The 27679-nt window shown below is 42.7% G+C and overlaps 1 protein-coding gene across 2 annotated transcripts in view; it reads left to right on the forward strand.

Annotated features, from left to right (window-relative positions):
• The window catches only part of ME3 (malic enzyme 3), a 186572-nt gene that overhangs the window by 23493 nt on the left and 135400 nt on the right, over positions 1-27679 (forward strand). Inside the window, exon 1 of one of the 2 annotated variants that reach the window (XM_035704048.1) lies at positions 7924-8031. The exons of the other annotated variant lie outside the window; for it this stretch is intronic. The gene's annotated coding sequence lies outside the window, so the exon portion shown is untranslated. Of the gene's footprint in view, positions 1-7923; positions 8032-27679 lie in introns of those variants that run through there. 2 annotated transcript variants of the gene reach the window in all.

Here is a 27679-nt window from a genome sequence, read left to right on the forward strand (position 1 = left end):
AAGAAAGATGCATGGGTCCCGATAGAGTAGATGTTGTCTGCACTATTCCATGGCTTCCCCTCGTCCAGGGGCCTCAGTCCCCTCTACTGGGAGCCACCATCCTTTGTGCGGCCCACCTTGCCTGCCACCTCTCTGGGTCTGCTCCATCTCCAAGATTCTAAAACTGTCCCAGATGAATCCACCTTCCTACCTATTCCACCAGATACTCAGGGCAGGTGCCTCTAGGCTGTTGAATTCTTCTATGCCTTCTCCTCACCCTCATACGACTCCTGTCCTGAAGTCCTATTGATTCTTCCTTCCCAGAGTGTCTCTCACTTTTGGATTCCTGGTGCCAAGTCTCACTGCATGCTGCCTTTCTGTCACAGTGTCCTTTTGACTGCTTGCTGCTCTGCTCTGGCTTCAGTTGACCACACGTCCTGCCTCAAGACAGCTTCCAAGGGCTTTGCTCTGCCCTGTACTGACTTGTTTGGAAAGACTCAGCTACTGCTGCCTGACAACTAGAACCCAACCTGCTTCGCCTGTTGCTTAAGATCTCCTATGTTGAGACCTCTCCAAACTGGCTCTCCCCATTACTTCCCTTCACACATACTGCTGTCCAGGAAAACACAACTCTTCCTTCTTCCTGAAAGTGCCTTGATTTTCCTGTCTCTTTGCCTTTGCTCCAGCCATTCCACCACTGGAAAGGACCTCCCCAGACCACAACCGCCCCACCTTCATTTGCGCCAAAGAAACCCTAATGCCCATAGCAGATACTTCTTTTTAAAAATTAATTAATTAATTAATTTGAGAGAGAGAGTGAGAGAGAGAGAGAGCAGGGGAGGGCGAGAGGAGCAGAGGGAGAGAATCTAAACCCGACACCCCACTGAGCATGGAGTTTGATGCAGGGCTCAATTTCATGACCCTGAGATCATAACCTCAGCCAAAATCAAAAGTTGGTTGCTTAACCAACTGAGCCACCCAGGGTTCCCCCATGCAGATACTTGTTTATGAACATTTTCATGATGCTCTTGTCCTCCTCAGAGTCCTTGTCGCACTGTTCTGTTGCCCTCTGGCCTGGGGAGAACAAACATTTGGATTTCAGATCAACCTGGATTTATATCCCAGGTATCTGGACAGACACATTCCTCTCCCTCACTTCCACCTCTCCCATAGCAATGGAGTCCCAATGTCCTGTCTGGTTCCCTTTTACTTCTCTTATTCTATTTCTCCTCTCTACCCTTATTTTCTAGTTACTTAATGTAGACGGTAGAACATAACATTTAACAAGAAGGGCTCTAGAACCAGCATAACATGAGTTTGAATTCTGACTTTGCCTCCCTTAACTATGTGACTCTGGACAAATCATCTAAGTGTGTTTTGTTCAGGCTCATAATCTATAAAATGGGGCTAGCAGTAGTACCCCTCATGTCATCGTTAATGGAAACGAAGTGGGCTAATGCCATAAAGCTTTCGGCACTGTATCTGGTTCACAGTAAGTAACTAAATGTCCATCTGTCCTTGGTCACATCTCTCCTGTGTGTCAACAAGTTGACTGGAAACCATAAAGCCACTTTATACTTTGCAAAGAGGAGTTGCTGTAGCCAAAGATTAAGAAACCAAACCCCCAGCCAGGCCACACAGTGCTCAGTGGTGACTCAGTGGTCACTACTGGAATGCATATTGGAGACCCACAGCATTTTTCTGTGGGAACCCTCAACATCCTGACTCCACGTCCCTGGGTGCTGTGGCTCGTGTGGTGCTGGGGAGGAGTGTGACTAAGAGAGCCATTTGGCTGTGGTGACTGACTCATGAATGAGGGGGTTGAGCGATGGGGATTCGGAAAGCCCACGCCCCTCTGTGTGTTTCCTGTCAGTACAAGCCCTGTGCCATGGCCTGGGGCTCCCATGGAGGGGTATGTGTAAGTACACCACACCATGGGTCTCCCTGAAGGAAACCACCTGCCTGGACCACCACTCACACCTCCTGTGGCCACCCAAGGCCCTGGGAGGGCAGTTCTGTCCATGGTCTCCTCAGCAGCCCCCTTCCCAGTGGGTCAGCAGGTTGTCACAGAGAATCGAAGCCTACAGGGCTGGGAAGAGCCTTGGGAATGGGGCACAGGGGAGCTCCCTATTTTGCAATTATGAAGACTGATGTCCCACAGGAAGCAGGATAGTTAGCAGTGCAGTCAGGATTGGAACCTGAGAACTGGTTCCCAAGCCTGTGCTCTTTCTGGGAAACCCTGTTCAAGTGGAAGAATGAATCCATTTGGCGGTGGAGCGAATGAATGAATCCGCTTGTGAAGTGCAGGCAGAATCACGTCCTGGTGAGCAAGCCCCAGGTACACAGCTTAGCAGAGCCCGAGCTACCTGGCTCTACCCAGCTGTCTGCTTTTGCTTCTTCGCTCCTCTGTTTACAGCTCTGTCCCCAGCAAGCTGTGAGGCCCTGGTGAAGCAGCCCTGCCAGAAAGAGGCTCTACTCAGGCTGCACAATCTGCCCCCAGCCTCTCTCGAACACACTTCCATTAGTTACCCCCTCCATATTACCATGACCTTGGCATCAGGCCCACTGTGGGGCTGTGGACAAAGTGCTTAGCCGCCGGGAGCCTCCGTTCCTTCTTCTGCAATCTTCTGCGCTAAATTAAATGGATGTTTGTATCCAGTCCTGAGAACAGTGTCTGGCGTAGAGTAGGCATATACTGTGCAGTGCCTATTATTTATTGTTACCTATTAGTTTTAAGACCTTCTCTCAGATTGTTTTTATTATGCCACTGGTTCCAGATGCCTCAGGATCGCCTGAGGAGCCCTGTAGACGACACAGCCTGATTTAGTAGGTCTGGAATGGGGTTGGGAATGTTCTTTCACGTTCGTCAAAGATATTCTGATGTGTGTTTGGATTTGGGAACACAGAGCCCCCACCTTGCCCGTTATTTTCCTATCACGAGGGTTGCTCTAGAGCTTTCACATTTCTTCATTCTCTACAAAGTAAAGGCAGTTTTATGGGTGGGCTGGACTTAGCTTTGGAAAATTCTGACTGAGGCCTCTAATTTGTATCCAACTTAATGAGCTATGTCCCACCAAGACTCAGAAGTGCAGAGAGGGGGAGCCCCATCCTCTCAGGAGGCTGGAGAGCACAGGGGTTGAAAACACCGGGCTTCAGGATTGGAAATCCCTGTGTTTGAATCCAAGGTGTGTCATTTGCTGGCTGTGGGACCTTCAGCAAGTTTCCTTATCTCCCCAGGCAAGCTGCAGGACCCCCATATTCTAAGTGTTTATTACACATTTTGTTCTCCTTGTGATCCAGTACATAGCACCTGCCCCCATGCCCCCTGTTCTGTAGTCTCTTGGCACCCCTACACAGTGATCTGGGCTCGTGGGTGACCTTGCCAGTGCATCGTCTCCAGTGTCTTTTCCATTCACACCCTTCCTGCCAGCCTTGCCTGCCCCTTCCCAGGGTCTACACGGCCCCAGACCTGTTGCCCCCAGGGGCTCCTGGTGAACTATCCCTTCCTCGCAGCACCCCCACGGCCTCCCGACTACCGACAGACCCAGACAGCACTATACAGGCACAAACCTCAGCCTGAAAAGCCCTTCGAAAATCCTGCTGCAGTCCTCTAACAGCTCACTCACGCTTATTAACGTGATTATTCAGGAAATACCTAGTTTTTGGAGGAGAAATGCTGGAGGTTGGTATTCTGAGAAGATGCCAAAGAGTGTGCTTTGTCCAAGCCGAAGGCCTCATTTGATCAAATCTGTTTCATCCTGTTGATTTTTTTTTTGGCATTTGGATGTGTTTGAGGTAAACACCATGGGAGGTTTGGTTTTTTACCTAAAATTATAATGTTGCTTTTGGGCTCGGAAGCCTAAGTTGCTGCTTAATCTCAGTAGCAAAGAAAAGGCCAGAAACACATGCCTAGTGGTCTGTTTCATGGAACCCCAGAAGCAGTGCAATCCACAGCATGATGAGGGACATAGGAGAGTCACTGGGGACAAAATCCACTGAGGTGTCCAGCTCAGGCCGCTGGAATGGGAGGCCAAAGCCTCCAGAGTCCATCAGCATTTATAAAACTCTTCGAGCAAGTGTTTTCAGTCAGGGTCTCATGATCAGAAATCCATACTTCTCCTGCTTACCCTTTTTCCTTTATTAATGCAAGCGGTAAGTCTAGGTGGCTCAGGCCTTTTGTTTATATGTTAGCACGCCCTCGAGCTCTCTTCATTGGAAGAACTTTGTTGGGAAACCCTGTACAGAAAACATATAAAAGCAGTACAAGGTTCCTCAGGGGATTTAGATCTTTACTGTAAGTCATTGTTTGCAGAACCCCTGAAGCTTCCTGGGTTCTGGGGCTCAGAGACAAGCACCCATGTAGGCGTGATTCAGATACAGTTCCCTGCTCCGTGTGTTTCATACAGCTTCATTGTTGTGGTGCAGGTTTAGCATTAAACTTCAGCAGTTTAAATTTGGCTGTTCACATCCAACTTCGATTGCAGTTCCTTGCCCATCAAAGCTGGCTAGGGAGGAGCCTGGCAGTAGTGGGTAGGTGGTAAGCACAGCAAGCAGGGTGATTTCTGCAAGCTGCCTTATTAGGTAAGAATGATTGCTTTGCTTAAAACCTCAGACACCCTGGGCCAGTATCAGGTGGGCCATGTTTGACTTCTGGAAGCATCATCAGAAACCCAGGGCTCAGCAGATACCCAGGATGGTCAGAACTGACTTTAGGATTGGAAGACAGTGTAGACTAGCCAACATTGTTTCTATCAGAGAGGGAAGCCAAAGCTTTAAGTGATTGATCTTCATACAGTGCCTACAGCTCCCTGTGATGAAGGAACTTGTAGCCAGTCTAAGTGTACCAGTTCCTGGTAAATAATAGGAAATCTGACGTGGAAAAAGAACATCTCGTCTAAAGCTTGGCATTTGGTCAACCTTCTTTCTTCAGCTTAAGAGAGTGTTCCCAAGTTTTTAAAAACTGTTTTCTAAAGCTAAGGGCTTCTTTAAGAAAACAAATGATTACGAGCATGGCATCTTTCTCCAGTGTGTTTTGAAGCTCCATAGATAGAGCCATACCTCTGGGAATAGTCCAGCTGCTCTAAGTGTTGTAACAAAGGAATACAAGTCCAGGGACGTGAACCCGAAATGCTAGACATTCTCATGACCCCTGTGAGAAAGATAGTAGGGCTCCAGTTTCCAAGCCTGGGTTTTCTTTCCCCAAAAGACAAATCATCACTCAGGCCCATTGAATTCTCTGTATAACCAGTCAGCTTTTGTAGAAGCAAGGGGCGTGCATGTGGCTCACAGGCTTCTGTCTATGAGGACTGTTGGGTGTGTCAGTGGAGAACATCAGGGAAGAAAAGTGGACTGGCTCCATGCTCGGGCTAATCAGGTGACAGCCATAGTCACCCTCCTTGTTTGAATTTTTCCATCCCATATTTGCCAATGGGAAATACTAGATTTGGAGGCTTCTCTAAATCCAGTGAAGTTTTTCCTTTGTAGGAAGGACTATAGACTTTTCTATAGGTAACACTGTGAGCCTGGAGGCACAGAAGCCCATAATTTAGTCAAGGCCCATGTAGTGGAGGGGTTGGAACACCGGTCTACATAAATCCAAAGTCTGTATTCCCACCTCCTGTCTTGGTCACCTAACCCATTACCTAAAAAGGACCTGGGATCCTAGACAGGCAACCAGAACAAAAGCATTATGAAAGTTTCCAGGGAGGACTAATGTCTGAATCAAATTGTAGGCCCTACTCTCAAATCATTTACAAGATCAAGGGCAGACACACTACAGGATGTTGGTTCTCAACCTTGACTACACTGAATTATTTGAATTTCAAATAGTACTAATGATAGGTCCCACCTCCAGAGATTTTGATACAATTTGTCTGGGATATGACCTGGGCACCAGAATTTTTAAATTTTAAATTTCAATTTTACATTTTAAAAGTTCCCCAGACGATTCAGATTTGCAGCCAAAATTGAGAACCACTGCTTAGAAAAGAACAGAAATGGTATCTTAGAATGTAAGGCTGGAGCTGTTTAAATATCTACTGCACCAAAGATAGGATCCAGAAGGGGTTCTAGCGGTCCCAGGAGGGCTGGGGAGGAGGTTGGACACAGGGGCAGGCAACAGAGCTTGGCCAAGGCTGAAAACCAAACTATCATACTAACTACCTATGGTAATCACCGTGGGAGCCAAAAGGTTGACTCTTATGTACAAGCTTGTAATTATTTTGTGTACTTAAACCTTGACTCTCCAAATGGATTGCAAGCCCCCTCAGAGTTTGAGATGCTAATACCCAAAGGACGTCTATCATCTTTGCCATCATCCCCAAACTCTGTTATCTGGAGGACAGGACCGATGATTATTCTTCTTAATCTCCTGGGCTTGCAAAGCACAAGGCCTAGCACATGATGCCTGGACGTGGGGAGGATGGGGCTTCTTCAGCTAAGGACATGGCCATCCCTGGAAAGGATAATATCTTCATGTTAATTTACTCCAGAAACCATTCTGGTTTTGTGTCTGAAATGGGGACTGTGTTTGTGTAGCTGTAACTGAAGCTACTACCCTTTTCTGGCAAGTCCACGGGTCTCTTGCCAGAAGGTCAGCCTCCCTACTTTCCCTTTGGTGCAGGTACACAGGCTTCTAGAGCACAGGAAATCTGCTGGGGAGGATAGCCTTGGCAGAGAAGATGTAAGGAGATTCATGGGGTCCTGCAGGCTGTGATTTAGAGGTTGAGTGAGGAGAAAGAGGCAGACTCCACAAGTCAGCAAAAAAGCTGCCAAGAATGTGCTTGCCAAATGGCTGTGTGCATGATCCTCGGAGCCTTGGTCATTTCACTGTGTGTCTGATTGAAAATTATATTTGTGGTCTCGGGCAAGGCAAGAATAAAAGAAATAACATACTTAATATTTGTATGCTTCTGGGCTGAGAAAATTTTAGTTTGGAAAAGCTGTTCTTCCAAAGTTGAAAATCACAAAGGACAAGCAAATTCGGTTAGAATTTTGTCAGAAGTCCAGCAACAGTCCTCGTAGCCATGATACAGAAGGGGATAGAAGAAGGAAATTGAAATTTGTTGAGCAAGTACTTGATTTACAAGTTGTTTTATAAAGAGTAAATCATTTGATACTTGCCACACTCTGTTACCCATGAAGATATTTTCAAAATACAAATACGAGACTATAACCTATGTGCTTGAAGCCCTTCAGTGGCTTTCCAGGACTTTTTGGAAGAGAAAACCAATCCTTGACATGGCCTACAGGGTCTGTGCTATCCATGGTCTGTCTGCTCCAACCACAGCAGTTCTCAGGTGAGCCCTGCTCCTTCCCACTGCAGGGCACTTCTAGGCATGCCTCTCTCTCCCACAACTCACAACCAAAGCCTCTTGTCACCCTTCGGCTGGTTGGTTCTAACTCTTCCTACAGATCCCAAGGGAAGTGTATCGGTGAGGGTCTAGGCAGAAGACTGAATTTACACTTATCTGAACTGAGGGGCTATCCTCTAACAAGCCATTGAATAAGTGCAAAATTATTAACTAGATAAATAAAAAGAATGAAAAGAAGACTCTAAGGTGGGGCTGGGAGACTATGGCCCATTGGCTAAATCCATCTCATGTCAGACTTTGGTACACTAAGAATGATTTTTCCATTTGTAAAAAGTTGTAAGGAAGTTGTAAAAAGAAGAAGAGAATACAACAGAGATAGCACATGGCCCACAGAGTTTGAAGTATTTGCTGACCGTTTACAGAGAAAGTATGACCACCTCTGCTCTAAGTCATCAAGGAGGTATAATAACTGGCAGATGCAGGTATCATCCCTGGGTCTGTAGGAGCAGAAGTGGGAATTATTACAACTCAGAAACTTAAAGAGGGGGCCCAGAGGCCTCTGACCCGGACCTCTGAGGAGGGGCCACCAACCGGCTGGTGCTGCTTTGTCTGCAGTGGGGTGTGGTGGAGCTGGTGTCCCAAGAAGCGGAAGACTTCCGCTTTGTCCACCGAGCCACTGCCCTGGAAGGACCATGGCTGCAGAGTGAAGAAGCTTTGCAAGTACAAGTGCCACTTGCAGGTACGGAAAGCCCACAGAAGCGCCTCAGGATGTGGACAGGAAGGAGCAGTTTCCTTGTCTCCCTTCCAGGTTTTCAGTCCACCTCCCTAGCACCCTCTCAGTAGAGCCCTGCGTGAAGACAGTTTGCAAGACGAAATGTGGGCTGCAGAATCCCACCCCCCAGATGACAACACGAGACCATAGGGGGATAGGTTGGGAGCATAATCACTCAATACTTGGTGCGGGAAGCCTTCCCTGAACTTCACGATGTGCTCAGCACCCTCTGTCGTATCTTTATTCCACTCTGTATCTTTTGTCCACAGCTCTTCCTACAGTTATGATTGATAACAGCAAGCACTTACACAGTGCTCACTGTGTGCCAGCACCGTTCTACTTTCCAAGATTAAATCTTCACAAACACCAGAGGTGGATACTCCGTCATCCCCATTTTACAGATATTGAAACTGAGGCATACAGAAATGAAAGAACTTACTCGAGGTTCTACTCTGCTTGCAGGTAGAAGAACCAGCCTTTGAACTTAAGATGGTTTTCCAACTACCCTATGCTGCCCCTTAGTTCCAGTTTTATGTTTGTGAATCTTGATTCAGTGTGTGTCTCCCTCCTAGACTAGCTTCATGAGGGCAGACATCAGATCTCTCCCTGCTGACCGTTTTGTCCCGTGTGCCTGCCACAAGGTCTGGCACACAGGAGGCCCTCAATAAATATTTGTTGAATGGATGAATAAGTGGATGAGGACTGGGAGTCTCAGAAAATGTAAGCCAATGTTAACGGTCAGAGCTGGGATTCCAACACAGATCTATTTGCCTCTGGAGCCTATATTCTTCCCAGCCATGAGCTGGCACATGAGTCCTTGCCAGCCAGTGATGCATGACGTTCCTGAGGATGCCCTTGAGGCACTGTAAATTCACCACTGTTCTCTGTATTTTGGACAAATGATAGTGTTCCTTGCGGTCTTTGGGTTATCCAGAATGTGTGACCAGCTATAATTCTGCATTCCCTAATCATGCTGCATGAGAGAAATCACTGTACTCTGTAAATACAGTCACCAAACCCAGGTAGCTGGGCCTTCCAGAAAAGCTTTCTCAGACACACAGTGTGTTAACTAACTCTAGTTATGTCTGATGAGGTGTTTAGCAATGGGGGCGGGGATTCTTAAACTTTTTATTCCACATGCTGTTCACATATTTGGACTTTGTGTTCAATGAGCATACTAAAGAAAATATTTTATTTAAAATCTTGAAAAGTAGTGTTCCTTTAGCAAATTGGAACAAAATTAAATGGTGCTCATGACTTCAAGACCACTTTCTTGCCCATTAGCATTTCCTCTGCTGGTTCCCAGGAGTCTGCCTCTCTGGTCTCACCTTCTCTCTACTGAGACAGCTCAAATACTTGCTAGGCTCTGCATGCTGCATTTTATCTTTTCTTGGAATCTTTTGCAATATCATTCTACTTAGAGCAAAGCCAACGTCCCCACAACAGTATATAAGGCACTCTGTGTTCTGGCCCTCAGAGCAGCCCATTTGCCATGCCTTTTTTCATCAGTCTGGTGCCAGAGTAGAAGCTCAGAGGAACTGGAGGGAAAAAGCAGAGAAAGGCAGAAGAGTGGTAGGTTTTACCAACCTTCGTTCATTGATAACCTTTCAACTAACTAATAAAATGTAATAAGTAAAATAGGGCCAGTTTCTACATGGGCTATTTTAAAACCAAGGAAATTGATCTTAGTTCCCCATACTGGTTGTCTCAGATATTCCTATGAACAATAGCAGCTCCAGAAACTCTGTATTAGGTGTGACCTAAGGGCAATCATCTCATTGGATGAGGCATTGGGAGGGGGGAAATAGAGGAGTGGTCTCAAAGCCATATTTGTATGGTAAGCATATTGTTTTTAGTTGATTCTGTGTTTATTCGGTTGGCAAGACCTGTCAGAGAATTCACAGATTTCAAAGTCACTGCTAGTGAAAGTAGGTACTGGATCTCTTCTGGTTAAAACAAGCTTGATCTAGATTAAGTAAAATAGAGAATCAAAGGCTATAGGGGTGTGGGATAGATCCAGTCAGTGGAATTCAGGCAGGCCTGGGGGAATACTGAAACCAGGGCCTGGGAGGCCCTCAGAATGTTCCAGCTTCTTTTCTCTTATTGCCAATAAGTTAATTTCTTCTACTTCTCAGTTTCTCATTGTGGGAAATGTGGCTGCTCCACAGCTCCCAAGTTTACATTAAATTGCCAGTTTCAAAGAGATACTAAGTCAGCCATCTCTTGGTCCCAATACTAAATTATGAGAGAAAGAATGGATTGGTCTAGCCTGAATCGGGTGGCACTCCCTGAGTCACTGGCTGGAGGGAAGAGGTCGCACTGCACATCATGGCTGCTGGAGGGCATGTGGGGTAGTGGTGGTGATGTTGAGCTGGGCAAACACTTCAAAGGTCTCTACTATTTTAAGGAAAAGGCATTTATAATCACCATACGGAAACATGTGGATACCCAGAGTGTTTGATAACTGTGTGCTATTGAACTGGAAGTACCCTGGGAAATTCTCTATTGATTGAGCTGTGGATGAAGCTGTTATTTCTAGAGCAGTGCCTTGGTTATTTGACTCTTGACTGTCTGGTAGCTTCAAACACAGTATGAAACAAAATAATAAAAATAGTAGTAGTTAATAGTAATAATAATAGCAGCAAAGACTTACATTGTACCTTAAACCAGACTGTGTTCTAAGCGCTTTGCTCTTTGTTCATCCATCTAAATTAATCCTCACAACAATGGCATCAGGTAGATACCTGATTATTATTTCCATTTTAGAGATGTGGTCACTGAGGCACAGAGGGGTGAAGTCATTTACTCAAGCTCACAGTGTCATCAAGAGGTGGAGCCAGGATTCAAATCTAACAGCCTAGCTCCAGAGTCCATGCTTCCAGGGGGAATGGTTGGGAATGGCTGAAAGGCTCCAGAGACAGATATACCATGTTGACTCAATTCACCAAATAACCAAGAGGGACTCTTGTTGGCTGATGATGGAAGCTAGAGCTGGGAACAAGAACAGCTGCATCGAAAATTGAAGAGGCAAACAACCATCAAAAAAATATGGGGATACTGGGGTGGCTCGGTGGTTGAGCATCTGTCTTTGGCTTGGGTTGTGATCCTAGGGTCCTGGGATCAAGTCCGGAATTGGGCTCCCTAAGGGGAGCCTGCTTCTCCCTCTGCCTGTGTCTCTGTCTCTTTCTGTGTGTCTCTCATGAATAAATAAATAAAATCTTTAAAAATATATGGATGGAAGGAGAAAGAGACCAGGCAAAAGAGCTGCTGTGAAGGCAGCGTGAAGTTGGCAAACCATGGAACAGAACTGGCAGAAAGAAGAGAAATACCATCCCAGTGTCTTTCAAATTTTGGTCCATAGACCTTAGAGCTCTCGATAAAAATGCAGTTGCCTAGCCCCGACTCTGGACTGAATCAGACACCTGTCAGATCTCCCAGAAAGCCACATGGTTTAGCAGACACTGTTAGGCACTCTCATTTCATGATTGCCCTGAGTGCACAAGCAGACAGCCTTATGCACGCCCATGACCCTGTAGGCATCACTGGGTATGGCAGCGACTTCCTTTAATCTAGCTACCATGGCAGGGAAGTGTGTAGTACGTTTTTTTAATGACTTAAATTGATAGGATGATCCCAAATGAGAACCCGAACTGCTAAGCTTTGATTCTAGCTCTGTCACAAACTAGCTGAGTGACCAGTGACAGACACTTAATTGCTCTGCAGCTTAAGATTTCTTTTGTTAAGGTTATATATAGGTTAGACTGGATCAACCAACGGTCTCTGGAATATGTCCTTCCACACATGTCCTTCTGTGTGTCCTTCAGCCTGCCCCATCCTCCTCTGGCTATGGCAAAACATTAATCAGTCATATACTTCTGGGTCACCTGGGTGGCTCACCGGTTGAGCATCTGCCTTTGGCTCGAGGCGTGATCCTGGGATCCTCGGATTGAGTCCCGCACTGGAGTCCCTGAGGGGAGCCTGCTTCTCCCTCTGCCTATGTCTCTGCCTCTCTCTCTGTGTGTCTCATGAATAAATAAATAAAATCTAAAAAAAAAAAAAATCATATACTCCTCACTATGCTCACTTCCCAGCATTAATCACAGTGCCCCAGGTGCCCAAATTGCTTTAAGTTGGCCTTCCAGTTTATTTTTTTTTAATCTTTTTTTTTTATTTAAAGCCTTCCAGTTTAAACTTGTTATCTCTAGAATAGATGAACCACAAAGTTCCTGTAAACTCTGAAAATTCATAGCTCTCTGAAAGGAGAAACAAGTAATTTCATTTTTTGCCTTAAAGGTTTCATTTTAATTTATATAAAAATTCATTCAACAAATGTTTTCATATTTTGGTTCTTTTTCTTAAAAGATTTTATTTATTTGACAGAGAGAGAATGAGCAGGAGAGTAGAGGGAGAGGGAGAAGCAGGCTCCCTGCCGATTAGGGAGCCTGATGAGGGACTTGATCCCAGGACCCTGGGATCATGACCTAGGCCAAAGGCAGACACTCAACCAACTAAGCCACCCAGATGCCCCTGTTATCATATTTTGATCTTCTTAATTTTCTCCCTCTCTCCCATTATTCCAATCTGGATTATAATTATGATTTGAATGTTTGTACTGAAAACCCTGTAAATCTTCATTATTCAATTATGCTAAGAGGTTGGATTAACTTGACCTTAAACTTATGTTTTAGGTCAGCTTAAATTTGAATACAGCTTTATTTATAAAGACAAGTTTAAACTTTGAGGATTTGCTATTTTAAAAATAAAAAAAGGAGGGTTGCCTGGGTGGCTCAGTTGGTGAAGTATCTGGGTAAGCCTCTGCCTCTGGCTCATGTCATGATCTGGGGGTCCTGGGATCCAGCCACATGTCAGGCTCCCTGCTCAGTGGGGAGTCTGCATCTTCTTTTCCCTCTGCCCCTCAGCCGTACTCACGCGCGCTCTCTCAAATAAATAAATCTTTTAAAAGAGGGGAAAAAAAACCCTGAATTTTAAGGTATTTTAGGAAAAACATATAAATAAAACCTTTCTGAAGTGTTGAAACCAGGCCTGGCCTGTTGATTACTTAAGAGAAATTCTTAGACCAGTTGTAAATAATTCAAAGTTTTGCATTTTTGTTTAAGAATTCTAAGGATGATGCTTACAAATTAGCAAGTCTAAGGAGAAAAAAAATACAGTACAGTTGACCTTTATTTTTCTTAAGTTCCACGAATTCTGTGCTAGTAAAAACATTGTTTTTTTTCTTCCATTGGCACTGGGTTGAAATTGTTGAAAATAGTGATTTTGCCCCTTTTATTAACCTCAAAGAACATTGTGTCGGGATGGGAAATGAATATTTTAAGCAGGCAAACAATCTTCCCAAAGCAATTATGGAGAAATTTGGAACTGGCATGAGTAGGTGGGTTTTGATATTCTGATCTGGACTTAAAACAGAAACATTTTGGTTCTGGACACTTCTTTGTGAGGTCTGGAAGAGTTCCCTTGACATCCAACTATGTCCTGGATCCAAACCCAGACTGTATTTCCAAGGAGGCCTAGTCAGGGACTTAGGCTGTGTTTCATTATTTAACCAATCACAAGGCCTGAGAAACCTCACACTCTGATGGGAAAATGTACTAAGACAAGTGGCCCTGGGTCAGATGGAGCCCATTATGTAAAACCTCAGGAAATTGGCCTAAGGCCCTGGAGGGCAGAAAGATTGGCTGAATTAGTAAAATGTCTGAATTATAAAATATTTGACCAGAAAAATATGTATTATGTGAAGGTACACAAGTAGCTGAAACTAACTCCTCAATGTGTGTTACCTGGTAGAGATGCCTAGAAGGTGACCCTTTCCTTTGTAATCAGTAAAATCAATATGCAAATAAATCATGTGATCAACTTCCTTAAACATTTGTTCACTTACATGTGATTGACATTCCCACAGCAACTGTATGGCATGATGGCAAGAGGAGTGCATTTATAATCCAACAATCAGAGTTCAGATACTAGCCCCGAAACCTCTTGCATAAAGCTTGATGTATTAGAAAAGAGAAGACATATATCCTAATATACTAGAAAGGAGAAGACCCTGTAAGGAGACAATATGATGAGACCTAACAGTGGTCACTGATGCCATAAACTGATACTTAAACTCTCAGATACTTAAACAACTCAGATGAATGGTCTCATCCATAAAATGGAACCGTGGCCTCTGCCTCACAAAGAAAATCCAGTGGCCTATGAGGCCCTACCTGCTTGTCCTCTCCACAGACCAGTCTCATTTCCTCTTTGTCTTCTTGCTCATGCTACCTGGTTACCGATCTCCTTGCTTCTCTATTCTGGCTTTATGGGCTTTGCTGTGCTTTGTCCTCAGCCTGAAACCTGGCTCCTCCAGATAACTGCGTGGCAACCTCCCTTCTTCTCTCCTTTAAGTCCACCTTCTCAGAGGCCAACTTTGACCAATCTTTTTAATACCATGACCTGCTCTACCTGCCATGTCTCACTCCAGATCTTCCATATCACATTTGACTTTTTTTTTCTTAGCACTCATTGCTAATATAAGTTTTTGTTAACTTAGTATGTTTATTGCTTATTGTTTCTCTCCCAACTGAAATATCCTTTAAAAGGGGTAGAAACTTTTGTATCAGTTTTTTGTTGTTGTTGATATTGCACCTAGAAGTGACTGGCACAGAAAAAGGGCACTCAAATTTTTTTTTTTTAATGAATAAATGAAAGCTAAGCAACCAGAAGACCCCATGCAACACAACACTTGTGATTTATTCTGAAGACAGCCCTAGAGTCCCTTAGAGCATAGTGGCCCTTAGTTTTAGATATCATTCCAACAAATAGGCTCTCTGATTTCCCAGCTTACGACTTTTTAGAAAGGGAAGATTCTAAAAGGTGGCAACGTGACAGCAGCTAGCAATATTCACTGATACCTTGACAACAAGAGAAGAGATGGAAAACTTAAAAACAAGCTGGAAAAATTAGATCACATGTCTGAGACCATTTTTTGAGGGTAAATAGCCCCAGACGACTTCACTCACATGAAATGTTATACATTTATTGCATTTGGTATGATGATTGTGGTCATAAAGATAAGGTTGAATCATGTTCATCAAACACTACTTAAGAAGATAAGAATATATATCATAAGCTGTAGTTCAGCAGGAACTGTTTATTGCACACCTAGTAGGTGGTGGGCACTGTGCTTAGTGCTAGAGCTTTAAAGGAAGATACGTGTTTGTAGTCTGGAGTGTGAAACAATGTACACAATTTTAATTTTGTTCAGAAATATTGAAGTTTTAGCATTTAAAAAGGCATAATTAGTTAGACTGGAAAATTTACTTACATGGAAGAGCTCCTTCCCTGGAAATGTTGCTATGAATTACTGCAAATCCCAGAGTTGGAAGAGTATTAGCGAGCCAATCAGGCTTACACCAAACCCCTAATTAATGTATGGTATTTGATCCAAATTCTTACTTCTCTCCACTTTTCAAAGGTGCCGTGTTGACAAGTAAGGTCAAATTTGGCAGCCAAAAGAAAGCTGACATTGGTTGGTACCATATTTCCAACACTGAAATTAACCCTCTAGCATGCAGTTTCAATATTATTCTGTGATTTTTCATATGAATAGTTTTTTTCACCAACAAAATTGCAGATTCCTTAACATTAGAAACAAGGTTATAAATGTGACCAGCTCAGTATTGTGTATGTTCAAATTTAGATCTAGGTAGTATTTATTGTCTCCTGTATGTGAGCTCTGTGCAAGGCATTTTTCACGCTCTCTCAATCCTTATATTGTCTCTTAAAGAATCTTATGTTGTAGATATGCTTATCACAATTTCTGGAATTGAGGAAACTGAGGCTATTTATGACTCTACCTCTTGGAAATGGATTTGAATTCAGGTGCTAGACTTCAGGCTAGGACCAGCAGTGTTGAATAATGGGCTTTGGTCACACCCATACATAGTCTTTCACTGAAGTTTAATGACATCTCAGAATATTTTTTAGATCTTGGATTATTTATTTTCTTTTTGTCATTTGGACCCTACCTTGTAGATCAAGTTTCACATCTGTGCTGCAGTTTAGCACCCAAAAAAGAAATTTTATATATGATAGAGCCAAAGTGTATTTTTCTTTATCCTTTGGTTATTTTTCCTTTCCTACTCACATAGCTTGTGGTTAAATTATTTTCCTTAGACTTTCATACTAAAATAATTTGCCTTTGGGTAGAGGCCAAGCACAGACCATTTTCAATTCGCTACAAGATTGTTTTTCTAAGCAGTTCAAATGAAAGAATTCCATGTCTCACAATGGGCATTTGTAAGTTGGTTATTTTGGGTAATTGGTGCTAGAATGTAGTCTCCTTTCAAAACCTTGCATCTTCTCACTACACCTACCTTAGGAAACAACCCAATAGCTACGCAGAAAACAAGAGCAGTGACCCAAAAGCCCACACCAATTACTGTTTCCAGATTCACATAACAGTTGTCTCCTTTGTGTTGAGTTTGAAATTTTAATGAGGCTATTTAATTTTCCACTTTTTATGTAGCTTTGCATAAAAATTCCTTCTTACCTTAGAGGGAACTAAGATTTGGAGAGAAGAATCCTCGGATGAATTAAAATAATCATATGGCTTACATTTATCAAGCACTTACCTCGTACCAGGAATAATGCTAAGTGCTTTATCTCCATTATTACAGCTAAGACCTGCAGCCAGCCCCCTGTGGTAGATCATTTTCTTCATATAATGTAGATGAACCACCATTCAAAGAAAGAATTTGTCCAAGGTCACTCGGCTGTAACAGATGCCAGATCCAGGACTCAAAACCAAATCAGACTGGCTCCAGAACCCTTGTACTTCATCTTTAAAAAAACAAAAACAAAAAAAAACTTATTTTGAAATATTTTTGATATATAAAAAAGTTACAAAGATAGTATAGAGAGTTCATGGATACCCTTCATCCAGTTTTCCCCAGGTTAGCATCATACATATCTGGGGTCATTTATTAAAACTGAAAAACTGATGTTGATACATTGCTATTAACTAAACTCCAGTATTTGGATTTCATCAGTTTTTCCATTAAAGCCCCTTTTCTATTCCAGGATGCAATACAAGGGAACTATGTTGCATTTGGTTGCCATGTCTTCCTAATCTGTCTGCTCTGGATAGTTTCTCAGTCTTTGCTTTTACGACCTTGGCAGTCCTGAGAAATACTACCCAGGTATCCTGTAGAATTACCCCCCCCCCCCCAACTGGGTTTGTTTAATATTTTCTCATGCTTAGACTGAGGTTATGAGTTTTTTGAAAGCATATCAGAGAGATAGGATCCTTGTGCTTAAACACTTCCTGATACTGGTCTCTTTCAGCCATGCCTATGTTATAGATAAGGATCATGTTTCTGTTTGCCCGTTTTACCTGAGAATGAACTACAGCTAGCGTGGTTTGGAAAAACACAAAAGGCAGAGGTTCATTTAAGTCTGTAACATAATTAGAAATCCCATGATGACTTACTTATTTCCATATTGACAGTTGACAGCTCAATAATTAATGTCAGCACAGAGAAATTCCTAATGAATTCCTAATGTTCAGGTGAAGAGAAGTTCCAATATTTTCATGTTGGAAATTCTTCCAAGAGAAGTATGCCTAAATATGGTAAAAGTTTTAATTAAAAAAAAGTTCTTTAGTGCTACTTAAAATAATAAAACTTTAAAAAAAAATAACATAAATGCCTGACAACAGAGGAATATTTACATAAATTGTAGCACATCCCCATAATGGTATGACATATAACATTTTATATGCATATATATATGTTTTAAAATGATGTTTATAAAAGGTAAATATTAGTATAGATAATATTTAGTGCAAAAGCAAGATACAACATTGTATTTGTCACCGTCACGGCTAACAATGTGTGCATTGCCCAAAAATGACTGCAGGAAAATATACCAAAATGTCAACAATCGTTGTTGGGTGGTAGGATTATGAGTAAATTTTACTTCCTTCTACTTTTCCATACATGCATGCAATTCGGATGTTTACATTTTGCTTTGTTTTAAAAAACAATATTTTCAAGGAAAGAGTCCTTGAGAACAAGACATGTGAATTAGACCTCATTCTGTAGCTAATCCCCAAACCACAGCACGCCCAAGATTGGAATGCAAACATTCTCTGAATGTGGGGGGTTGGGAAGAGGAAGGAGATGGTCTGCCACTACCCACCTCACACCACTGTCAGCATCCCCCTACACACACTCCCATACCTTGACAGACCTCCAAAGGCAGAGTGCAACCCTGTAGCCACTTGACTCCAGACTGAGGCTGAGGTGAACACTTAGTAGCTCTGTGATCTTGAATCAGGAGATAAAGGAGTGGTCAAGGAAGTCCCACAGCCTGGATTTGATCCTTGGACAGATGATTTTACTCTCTGCGCATCTCTCTGTTCCATCTCCTATAAAATGGGAATAATAACAGTATCTACCTTAAGAGATTTGGGAGAGGACAAAATGAGTTATACCTATAAAGTGCTTAGAACTGCATCCCATGGGGTGCCTGGCTGGCTCAGTCAGTAGAGCATGCAACTCTTGATCTTGGGGTTGTGAGTTAAGCCCCATGTTGAGTGTAGAGATTACTCTAAATTAAAAAAAAAAAGTGCATGGCACATAGCAGGTACCCAATGAATGGTCTTTAATATAATGGATTGTGATCGAACCATTAGTTTTTATTCACCAGGAATCTGAGAATGCTCTGCTAAATGATTTCTCGGGCAACCTCCAACTCTAAAACACTGTGATTCCAATTGTCCAGAGGCTATAGCTTCTGAAACTATGACTGAAAAATATGTGTAGTGTCTAAATGTGGCCAGAAGCTCACTCATGTCTGTTCATGGGGAAGAACAGTCTATGAATTCCAGCTTGGGTTTCTGAAAGTCGAAAAACATGTCCCAAAAGGACCTCCAGCTGAAGGCCATAGCTCTTGATTTTTCAAGCTGGATCACATAAAAAGAAGAATGTGGCTCTGCCAGAGTGGATGTATTCTTCTGGTGAAAAATCCTAAAAGTTCTCTTGGGTCACATGTGACATGATTTAATATTTCAGACTTTATATGAAGAAGTAGCTCATTAATTTATCTGAAGTGGCAAGCGCTATAGAACTCAGCACTGAACATTTAATATTTGATACAATATTAAGAATAATACCAGTATAATAATACCAGTATAATACCAGTAGCTTGAACTGTTCCTAGGTTAGGGGATACAGAGAAGCTATTGAAAAGCTTAATTTCCAGAGAACTTAATTCAGGGAAGTGTTTGGCAAGTGAAGAGAATGTTTGGGTTTGAGGACTTAGCTTTGAGAGACTGCAAAATAAATCCTTAGGCACCTCGTTGGTGACCATTGCCAAGAAGCTGTGAAGACAAAAAATTGAGGTTCAAGGTAAGAGCAGCACTCTGGAGATTGGGAGACCCAGGTTCCCCCAGGAAGGTTGTTCTTGTTCTTGCTTTGGGGAGCCCTTCATGTCCAGCCTGGCACACTGAGTGTCCAGACAGAAAGGAAAACAGATCTTCAGACTGCTCATATGGAGCAAAAGGGGGCTTGGACTCACAGCAAGGATGTAATCCAGCCTGCGTTTTTTTTTTTTTTTTTAAAGATTTATTTATTTATTTATGATAGAGAGAGAGAGAGGGGCAGAGACACAGGCAGAGGGAGAAGCAGGCTCCATGCCGGGAGCCTGACGCGGGACTGGATCCCGGGGCTCCAGGATAGCGCCCTGGGCCAAAGGTAGGCGCCAAACCGCTGAGCCACCCAGGGATCCCCTAGCCTGTGTATTTTGGATCTAAATTAATCCCTAATCAGGCCAGTTCAAGAAAAGATGTTTTAACCTAGTTGAGATGAGTTCGCAACTTCTTCACGAGTAGTAGAAATAATATTTTCAAAGCACTTTGCAACTGCTAGTGCTATATGTCTTTGGAGCAGGCAGACCTGGCTTTGAATCCCAGATCCACAATTGATGAGCTGTAGGGCTGGGACAAATTACGTATGCCCTCTGTTCCCCAGGTCCTTCTCAGAGGTGCTGAGAAGTTTATATGAGATTCTGTCTCAAAATCTCAAGCACAGAACTAGGCACAGAGTGAACAGCCAACAGCACTCTTGTCTTTGCTCCTCATGATGGCCTTTTAGGTGATGGTTGTTGTGGCTTCTGTTTTACAGATGAGAAAACTGAGGTTAGGAGAAGCTGAGTACTTGTCTAAGATCAAATGTGTAGAAGCAGAGGAAGAGCCAACATTCACAACCATGTCTTCAGACTTAATTTCCAGATCTTCCCATTGCATGACAAGTCAGTGCCTTTCTTTATTTGAATGCAGCACCAGCCAGATACTCATTTATATCAGTCAAACAAGTGTTTTTTGAGAAGCTACTTCTCTGTGTATTTGGGAAACCAGCTTTTGCCCCCCAGAGACTCTGGCAAAGTGGTCTAAGGCTTGAAGTTATGCTGTCTTGGGTTTTCTAATCCAGAACCCAAGCAGTTAACAACCAGTGAGAACAGGTCAGCAGGGTGAGTCCCTGTAGGTACTACAGGTGCTGGAAGGGTAGGTGGAGGCAAGGGTGGAGCTGGGAGTGGGGGGTGAAGAGTCAAGCCCAAGTTCAGGACAGTGTCATCTGGCTTGGGGTGATATCTGGACTTTGAGGCTGTCCAGACCCAGAGCCACATCCACCTTAGAATGAATTGTCAGAGGTCTTCCAGTGTGCCCTGGGCTTTCTGACCAATAGTTGGTTCAGTTCTGGTATATAAAGTGCTTATCCCTTACTGTCAGCTAGTCACTGTCTGGGTTTTGAGTTGCAGCGAGTCCCCATCATGTCTTCCCAAAGTCAAAAGCAGACACTCAGGTCAGTCGTTACTCATGCCTATAAACATGGACTTGCACATCCCAGCCAGTCTGCTTTGGGGTAGCAGACAAGCCCCACTGCCCCCCAGGACACACACAATCTGAGAGAGAGCCACAAGATATCCAATTCAAGCATTCCCACTGCTCCCGCCCTGCCACCCCCCACCATCCACCCTGGAAGGAGACGCTGTTGCCTCCCAGTTCCCCACTTCTCCAGCCACAGAAATGAGGCCACGTAGAAAGCGGAGCCACCAAGTCCAGGGGCTGAGTCCCTCAGACTGGGCCTCCCAGGGGTCTTGGAATGGAAAGAAGAATGTCTTTCTGAGTTCGCTACACCTTCCACTTTTGTGCACGGCATTCCTCGCCTGGCCTACACTCTGATTTCGACATTTGCTAGTCCAGTTTAAATGCTTCTTTTGCAGGCCTCTGGGTAAACCAGTCAGTTAAGCCTCCATCTGTTGGTTTCAGCTCAGATCATGATATCAGGGTGATGATCTCAGGGTCGTGGGATTGAGCCCTGCGTCCAGCCCCATGTCAGGCTCCATGGTCAGCATGGAGTCTGCTTAAGATTCTTTCTCCTCTGCCCCTTCCCTTTTCTCTCTCTCTCAAATAAATTAATTTTAATATATATTATATTTTATATATAAATCTTATAAGATAGACATGTTAATATATATATACACATATATTTTAATATTATTCAATATCAGGAATAATGTTTCCTTACCTTGAGCCTATTTAATATTTAGGTATTTAGTTTCTGCTTGTTGGTCTTTTTTTATTATGAAATATTTCAGACATAGGAAGAGTATAAATATAAAGAATATGTAGCAGCCATTACATGAAGCATTGTAAATACATTTGAGGTCCTCTCTATTCCCCTCCTAGATCATAGCTCCCTCCCTTTCACCATCCCTAAGGCAATCACCATGATAAATTTGGTATTTAATGATTCACACGCATGTTTTATTTTTTGAAGATTTTATTTATTTATTCATGAGAGACACAGAGAGAGAGAGAGAGGCAGAGACAAAGGCAGAGGGAGAAGCAGGCTCCATGCAGGGATCCCGATGTGGGACTTGATCCCAGGACTCCAGGATCTTGCCCTGGGCCCAAGGCAGATGCTCAAACGCTGAGCCACCCAGGGATCCCCCTCCCATGCATGTTTTAATATGTATGGGTATATTCTTAAATTATGGTCTTTTTGCATATCTTCAAACATCTTAGCAATTATGTCAAATGTAGGTATCATTCTTCAACTTCCTCATTTCTAAGATGGGTTTGGTGATAATATCTACCTTTCAAGCGTTCATTGTGAGGACGAAATCAGTTAATACATGCAAAGCACATAAAATTCTACCTGACAATTAAGAAGTGTTAAATAAATGTTAACGGTTATCATTATATTTTCTACTTATTGTGCTTAAGACTTACCCATGTAATACAGTTTCAGACCATTTATTTTAATCACCATACATAATATTCCATTATATCAGCAAACTGAAATGTACTTTTCCAGGCCTCTGTTGAGGACTGTTTAGTTCCCAATTTTTGCTATGAGCAACAGTTTTGCAATCAACATTCTGGGATATGTCTCCTTGTATAGAGGCAAGTTTTCCTGGCTTCATGTAAATGAAGAATATGAAATTGCTGGCATATAACTTTAATATATTTTAACTCACTTTTGACTAATATAATTATACTGGGCTGTGTGTGTGTGTGTGTGTGTGTGTATGCACAAATCTTAAACATTCCTAGCATATTATAAGCTCTTAGAAGACAGCCAATGTCATTTAATCATTCTTTGATCCATGCACCCAGTATAGGGAGCATACAGGTCTAGGTGACAGGATATAAAGATCGAATTGCATGGACTTCCTCTCAGGGGTCTCTGTGCCTGAAAGGACACACTCAGGACACAGGTAGTCAGATTGGTGGTCAGTTTAGAGGGGAGAATTTTCAGTGAAAATTCACCATTGGCCAGGCATCATATGCAACACACTCAATCATGCCTCTCATTAATGGTGCCACTTGCTTATTGGGTGGTCAGAACTACTCATTAATCTTGCAGAGTCCAGTTTCCTCTGATGAGAAAGCATTGTTTTGTTGTGTTTAGAAGCAGATTAGAATTCAAGTCCTAACATCAGCACATATGAACTCGATGAACTTGCAGAAAGGATTTAATTCCTTTGAGTCCCTGCTTCCTAGTCTATAAATGGTGCTAATAATAGTAATAGCAGCCTTGCTTTATTTGGAGCATGGAGAAGTTCTGTTTTGTTCCCTAATTTTTTTTTTCTAACCAACAGATGTGGCTCTAATTAACAGGAAAAATGATAACTTCTTGTATGTCTCTTGATTCCCCTCTGGACATTAGGGCAGGCTTCCAGGCCCAGGAGCTCTGCTGGCAGCTGCACACTTGAACCTCTAGAGGGAGCTTTCAGGGTGTGTGAGGCCACTGCTTTGCCTCTGGGCAAAACTGCATTTAAACCATACCTGAGAATATGTCTATAGTGAGTAGATTCTTGGAGGAAAATACCGGGATCATTTTCCAAAATAGATCCAGACCGTGCCCAGCCTGCTTCCATCACATGCATACTTAATTTTCTGGAATTAGGTTTCCTTTCAGAGTGGTCTCCAGCTCCCCACAGTGGCCCCTCCTAGGAATTTCCTAAATTAAGCAAGCGTGTGTGAACTCCAAGAGACACACAGGCTTTATCTTTTGGCTGCCTCATTGTCCCTTTTCTAGAAGCAGGCATAGCATTTCACAAATAATGAGCTGCCGCTAAACTTAATCTGCTAGATTTATCACAGAATGTATGGAGCTTTTCCTGTCTCTAAGAAATACCTCCTGTTATTTTTATTTTTTATTTTCTTAATTTGTAACCTTATATTTAAGGGAATGTACTACTTCTGCTTAAATTAACCAACTCTAGAGTAAAATGTATTTCTTTTCTCCCCAAGTAATAGCCTGGTGCCGAGCACTTGGAAAATAACATAACAGTGGTACATTTGGGTTATGTGTCAGGGCAGGATCTTCTTGTGAACGTGCCTGAAAGGATGATTCTGGAATTCTAGTCTTTCTGAAGGAGAGAAGGCAGAGGAGCACTCTCCTCAAATACCTGAAGGGCCATCAAGCAGAATGGGGAGTAGATGTATTCTGTGTCTCTAGAAGGCAGACCAAGGGCATACAAGTAGAGTTGAGTATGAGGTCAACTTTTGCTCAATATAAAGAAAACTTTCTAAAAAACACTGACTGCTCCATCTCTGGAAGTGCTTGATTGGAAGTTGAAAAAACATCTATCAGTGATTTTGCAGAAGGGAGTAGGGAGGACCCTTGATCTCTTCTGATGCTGGGATTCTGTGACTCTCTTATGGGAAGGGCATACTTTCCTAGTTTGCTTCTTGGTGATGGTATTAACTTGACTCTTTGGGATGTTTTTCCCCTGAAGTGAAAAAAATGTGTTTCTTTTTATTTTTAATTTAAATTCAATTTGCTAACATATGGTATAACACTCAGTGCTCATCCCATCAAGTGCCCTCCTTAGTGCCTGTCACCCAGTCACCCTATCCCCTCCCACCTCCCCTTCTGCAACCCTTTGTTTCCCAGAGTTAAGAGCTCCTCATAGTTTGTCTTCTTCTCTAATTTTCCCCCACTTGTCTTCCCTCCTTTCCTTTATAGTCCCTTTCACTATTTCTTATATTCCACATATGAGTAAAAACATGATTGTCTTTCTCCAATTGACTTATTTCACTCTGCAGAATACCCTCCAGTTCCATCCACATTGAAGCAATTGATGGATATTCATCCTTTCTGGGCTGAGTAATATTCTATTGTGTATATATACCACATTTTCTTTTGAATGGATAAAAGCTGTGTTTCTTAAGTCACTGGTGTTATTATAGTCGCTGGTGTTGTATATATGAGTGTCATTGGTATTATGGAATCCAAGAGGACAGAATGGCAGTGTGTGAGATAGGAAAGGGACAGAGGAAGGGGTGAGGGAAGGCCTCACAGACCTGAGGTCAATGAAGGATGAGAGGAATTGGGGAAGGCTGGGGGTCTCCAAGGCAAAGTTATAAGAAGATAAGAGATCTTGGTTTGTTCAAGGTATGAGGTGTTTTCTGGAATAGCTTGACTTAGTGCCATCCCGGTGAGGGTAGAAGTAAAGGTTGATAAGTAGATGTGATATTCAAAATATTTAATGACCTATATGGTTTGGATCTAAACCAATCAAAACAGTGGCCAGCTATCTCACAGTGCTGCTGGAATACCCAATAAATATCAATCCAATCATTAAGTCTGCAAAGTAACTTTTTACCAGACTATCACAAATGAGGATGGCCCAATCACATTTGCATTTTAGAAAGATCATTCTGAGAGGATAAAGGATTGCTAAAATTCTTAATGGCTGTGAGTGTAAGCTGAATAGAATGTACTCAGCAAGCTTCAAGAAGCAATACTACATTAAGCCATAAACCCAGCTATGAAAAATAAGCCTATCCCTCAGCCCAGAACAACAACGATAACAACCAAAGCCACGATGTGCCAAAATGAAAATCAAACTCTTGGTTTACAAGAAATGTAACTCTGTCTCCTTCTGTTGTTCTCGGTACCAGACTGGTTTTCAGGCAAAGCCTGGTTTGGCATTGATTCCTGATGAATTTGCTGAAAACCGCAACCTCACATGTTTACACTTCTTTCTCCTGGTGACACATGGATTAGAAAAAGAAATAGGGGTGATTAAGACAGGAAGGGTAAGCATCAGATAATCCAAAGCCAGACAAATGACCTCCAAATCAAAACCAGTCAACCAACCAAAGTCTCCACATCACTCCATTGAAATTCCTCCACTTTTCCAGACAGGGAGAGTCATCAGCATTGTGAACTATTGGTAAGTTCCCAATGGGTACTGGTGTGTTTTTTCTCTCATCCCCATGTAAGAACATGAGACCAAGCAGCATCTGGTGAGCATCGGTCACTGAAGTTGTCAGAGGTATTCTGAGGTACTGTAAAGCTCATTGGACACAGGAGGAAACCTTTGTAATGGAATATGAGAGCACTGATGGGGGACCTGAAAATAGCATCACCAAAGGCCAGCCACCAATTGATTCTTTAGGGTCAAGTCCAGAGTTCCATTTGAGTGACACTTGGGTGTGTAGCTATTAGTGGCCAGAGACACCCCTTTCTCTTTGCTGAACATGAGGAGAAACTTAGTTAAGGCATATCCCTGAGAGATTTTCCCAAACTCTAGCTCAATATGATGTGTCAAAGGCTCAGGAGGGAAGCGATGTACTTGGAGCCAAGTATGTAATCATGGGCAGGGAAACTCCTGAGCTTCAGTCTCCTCATCCATAAAATCAGTCCTCACTTTACTTATGGGATTCCTGTGATGAGTTCATAAGATAAGATACAGCAATGGATAAATTGTTCATTGTTAGTTAAGTGTCATATGATATTGCTATTATTGTTCTTCTCAGATGAGCTCAGATAGCTGTGAGGGTGAGGGGTGGGGAGGTGGAATCTTCTCTCGGCAACGTGCAGTGGACTCCCAGATCCTTCTCTGGGAGGGACACCCATAAGCTCTGGAAGCTCTTAGAAAGTTGGCATGGAGAAATAGTCCATTGTTTCTGGGCCAATAGGTTGGGGCGTGGAGGCAAACTTAGGGAGGAGAAAATCATTGAAAGAGTCCTGGAGGAAGAGACTTGAAGTGAAAAACTTTGAGCTTTGGAGTCAGACTGTCTGGGTTTGAAGCCTAACCAGCTCCTCCCTCCCTGGCTATATGACTCAGGGAGACTGCTTGTCCATTCCATCTGTAAAAGCAGGCATGATTTTTATAAATCTCTTTTTAAAGGGTTGTCACAAAGATTTTAAATAATGTAGTTGAGGGGCACCTGGGTAGCACAGTCGGTTGAGTGTCCAATTCTTGATTTCAGCTCATGTCATTATCTCAGGGTCATGAGATCGAGCTTCACACTGGGCTCTGTGCTCAGGGGGAGTCTCCTTGAGATCCTCTCTCCTCCTTCTGCCTCTGCCCCTCCCTTTTACCCCCCCCCCCCACACACACAGAGTCTCTCTCTCTCTCTCAAATAAATAAATCTTAAAAAAATGATGTAGTCAAAATAGAGCCTAAAATCATAAATATAAATGAATAATGGTTATTATTATGTACCACTGATTTCAAGGTACAGCTGGCCCTTGAACAAACAAGCTGGTAGTTAGGGACACCAACCCCCAAGCAGTTGAAAATCCATGTTTAACCTTTCATTTCCTAGAACTTAACTACCAATAGCCTACTGTTGGAAGCCTTACCAATAATATGAACAGTTGATTAATGCATATTTTGTATGTTATATGTATTACATATATGCTATATTATTATAATAAACTAGAGAAAAGAAAAGGTTATGAAGCAATCATAGGAAAACACATTTACAGTACTGTATTGTATTTATTTTTTAAAAATCCACATAGAAGTGGACTCACTCAGTTCATACCTGTGTTGTTCAAGGGTCAACCATAATTCAACAAAAAATACTTACTTGTTCATAAAATTCTACATGGTATCACTTACATGTGGAATCTTAAAAAAAAAAAAAAAGAAGGTGAACCCACAGAAACAAAGTAGAGTGGTGGTTGCCTAGGGGTGGGGAAGATAGAAATTAGTAAAAGAAGACAAACTTTCAGTTACAAGGATCTGATCTAATGTATAACATGGTGACTGTAGTTGATGACACCGTGTTCTATAACTG

This window comes from Canis lupus, chromosome 21, assembly GCF_003254725.2.
Source record: "Canis lupus dingo isolate Sandy chromosome 21, ASM325472v2, whole genome shotgun sequence".
NCBI classification, from domain to species: Eukaryota; Metazoa; Chordata; class Mammalia; order Carnivora; family Canidae; genus Canis; species Canis lupus.